General features: G+C 37.8%; 1 long non-coding RNA gene across 1 annotated transcript; it reads left to right on the forward strand.

Annotated features, from left to right (window-relative positions):
• Nucleotides 1–471: 471 nt before the first annotated feature.
• LOC120309500 lies at nucleotides 472–1,545 on the forward strand. Its single transcript, XR_005557101.1, has 3 exons — nucleotides 472–572; nucleotides 1,028–1,122; nucleotides 1,217–1,545. It is a non-coding gene; the product is annotated as an uncharacterized LOC120309500 (long non-coding RNA).
• The last annotated feature ends 2,220 nt before the right edge of the window (nucleotides 1,546–3,765 follow it).

Raw genomic sequence — 3,765 nt, forward strand, 5'->3', positions numbered from 1 at the left:
CATGACTGCATTTAATGTTGCCTTTGTTTTTAATTGCTGCTGTAGGGTGGGACATAAAGGTTGGGATACTAGTGTAGTGGAAGGGATATTTAACCTGTCTCTTCATGGGAAAGTGCTCACAAAGTGGATTTTTCTCCAATTATTTAGCTTTCTTCTTAAGACAAGAGGTTAAAATACTTTATTTTAAAATAATGATGACTGTCTGCATTTTCACAAGAAAATAGTGTTATCTGGCTTAGTGGCAGCATATCCAAAATTAGTACATACAAAAATAAGCGAACACAACAGATTTACAGGTCATGTTTTAAAGTAGCAATGGAAGTTTATTTTAATTTCTAACAAAAGAAGAACTAGTAGTTAACTGAACAGAATAATGGAAATTCCTATTCCCAGGCCAGTTGCCTCTTTTGTTAATTTTATACATTATGAGCACATGTTCTAGAATACCCAGACAGTAGGATGTTTATAAGTTTAGAATTCAGGTAAAAAATTGCTATGGGTCACTACTGGAGGCCTATTGTGTGTCAGCCTTCCCAAACCAGACAGAAAACACAACCAGATTCCACTCTATTGTAAGTCTACTTTAACAGAATCATTCAAGTCTGAAATCTCCCGTTGTCTCCTGAGAAGTTAGGGAATGGTCTCTTCCGAGCTTCTTTCTCTGGTCATTATGCTATGTCCTCCTTTATTTGACCATTCTCTAGGCAGCATTTTCCCCTACTCTCAAGGTCATTCCCACATACCATTATATTGGTCATTCCCACATACCACCATCTTTAGTGGCATCTGTTTAGGGGACTGTTTTCCCCACTCTCCAAATTTCCCCACATTTCTGCAAGCCTCACCACTGCATTTCAATCCACTATGGAGTTAGTTCTCTCAAAAGCTCAATCGTAATGGCCTGAGCCACAGAAATTCAGAAGTCAAGTTATGAAACACTTAGCTGAAGTCAAGTTATGAAACACTTGGCTGAAGTTGGCTGTATTATTATTTGCTCATTTGATCGTGCTTCTTTTCACCCTACCAGTTTCTGAAAGGTTTTCTTCACATCTCGTTCGTCATTAGGAATCTGGCAAGCTTCCTAAGAAGTCACATTGTGTTTACAGAGGGCCAATGTGGCATGTATGTATGTATTTTGTATGGAAACAAATTGCTAGCAAATTCTTTTAACCTCTTGTGATTTGAGTATATTTCTTTTTTTTTTCTTTCTAATTAGGTTTTCCAAGATTTGCTTGAGTGCAGTTGTGGAGGGATCAATGTCTGAATGGCAAGAACATTGGCTGGTCAGCTTGGAGAGCAATAATTGATGGGATGGCTTGTTCAGCAAACTTTCCAGCATCACTCACTCATTGACCAAGACAGTATCACAACAGCAAGATTTAGTGTAACAGTAGGTGCTGATCTTCTGGAAGAACTCAATGAAACAAGAATAATAAATGTTAGATAGCAAGATTATATATAATTGGCTACTGCTGTGCTTTTAAGAGCACTTGGAAAAGAGCACAAAACCCTGGCTCAGTGGAAGAATCTCCTTTCTGAATAAAAAAATAAATAGCAATTATATACAGAAGACATTCTTACTAAGTGAGTGAAATGATAAGACTTTCTTCTCTAGGTAACATATAATTTTATCACCCTGTTAAGGATTCAGCAACAGTTACAGTGTTTCTCAACCTTGACAATTTTAAGGCATGTGGACTTCAACTCCCAGAATTCCACAGCCAGCATTGCTGGCTGTGGAATTCTGGGAGTTGAAGTCCACATGCCTTAAAATTGTCAAGGTTGAGAAACACTGAGTTAGAACTAAAAAAATGTTGCATTTATGGGAAGGAAGGAATCATCAATAATTATTAGGTTTTTGTTTTTTTTCAACTGTCACATGAAGACCATTATATCAGCCTCTGAAGAACAGTTTGGTCCCAGATCACTTAATGAACCAACCTCAGTGGCATGATGAATATTTTTTCCCACGTTAGCTGTAGCTGATATTAAGACATTCTTGTCATCTCTTGGAAAGCTAGATACTCAGGATTTCATAATATCCTGTAAGCAGGACCCTAAGACAGCAAACCATGTTAAAATATTGACACTTTTGTGTAGCTGTTTTGCTCTCCAGCACTTCTCATTTTAGTCAGAGAATACTGCCCAATGGGAGCTAGTAGGAGTGGGGGTGGCTTTTAATTTTCTGTTTACTTTCCCATTGAATTTCTTTATGAGAAACTTTTGGAAACCCTTCCTTCCTTTCCTTCCTTCCTTCCTCAACTCCCTTTACTTTGGCTTACACTGAATTGCATTTGATAATGTCATGTTTTATGTTTTGTTTATTGTTTCAAATTCTTATTGTCCCCCTATGTTAAGCTAAATAAATAATTTGGGTGGTCTGAAAATTATGCTATCAAAGAGTTCACCCCTAATTTTAAGGATTTTTGAAGAAGTTAAGATGCACAAGTCAGAAGACAGAGCCCTGTGGGGTTTCTCTTATTTATTCACTTTTTTATTGTGTTGGAGCTAGCAGATTTTAAGATCCAAAAAGAGGACATATTTGTATTATTAGAGGGCAAGCTATCATAAAGATGCTGCCACAAATATGGGATATTTCTTGAGTCCTGCTATGTGACATTGTTTTATAGAAGGGTACCAAAGCATGCCACCCTCTTGGATCTTGTGTGACAGCAATTGGAGATAGATAGTCCAGCAAATAACTTGACCCTTTGTCATGTAATAACATTTTGTCTTACTGCGTTGTGTAAACTAGTTTATTTGGGAATAACATGTTGTCAACATGCAGTAGTTGCTATTTGTAAACCTTTATCTGGATTCGGTATGCTGTGTGAACTCATCTAGTGTGACTTATTTAGTTTTGGCTTTGCACATTCCATGGACATAGCCGCTTATAATTTAACAAACTATTGTTCAACCCTGATTTAGCATGGTATGCAAACCAGGTCAATGAATCATAATTTGGATTCAGGAATAGCACTGGAGCAAGAATCTTTTTCTTTGTGCTCTGTAGAAGGCCATACACATTGCTAGATAAGAAGCTTAGCTTGAGGCAAAAGTAGCTCTTCTTAAATGTTCTTCTTCCGGCAGAAATATAGGACATTCTGCTATACAACACACCCTTTGTCTGATTCTGTCTAATCATTCTGAGCCAAACTGTAATTCAGGAGCAAAATTTTATTCTAACTTTTTATTTCTATGGGGACAACAGAAGAGCACTCTGAGTATTGGAAGAAGTAGGTTCTGGGAGCAGAAATATGAAGCAGGACCTGGACGTCATTAACATGGAAGGATATTTCTTTCTACAGTTTTCAGGATGAGAGCACCTGCCCAGTGATTTGGGAGAATTAAGCCTGCAGGTTCTGTCAAAATATAGAAACTGCAACTTTCCCCATTGCCTTTGTCTCATTTCTAGGATGGAGTCCTTTCTTCAAAAACTGCAAAAAGCCTTTTTCTTCAGCTTCAATGGAAAGTATCCCTAGGATTGAGCTTACTGTTGCCTTCTCCCCATCTTGACGGCCTTAAACACTGATCAGGTTGGCTGCATGTTCCAGGGCAACTAGGGAAGGAGAAAACAAGAATGGTCAAGTATGTTTGAGAAGTCTCTGGCTTTGTGTGTAAGATATGACTGTAATAATCTATGACTAGAAGACAAAATGGAGATGTGAGAAACTGCCTGAGCAGAGGCGTATTTCATGTATTATTTTTTGCTAACTGAAAAAGAAAATCCCGATCTCAGAAGAAAGCTAAGCAGTGATCTGCCAA

This window comes from Crotalus tigris, unplaced genomic scaffold (assembly GCF_016545835.1).
Source record: "Crotalus tigris isolate CLP2741 ecotype Arizona unplaced genomic scaffold, ASM1654583v1 scf7180000018030.5226217, whole genome shotgun sequence".
NCBI lineage: Eukaryota > Metazoa > Chordata > Lepidosauria > Squamata > Viperidae > Crotalus > Crotalus tigris.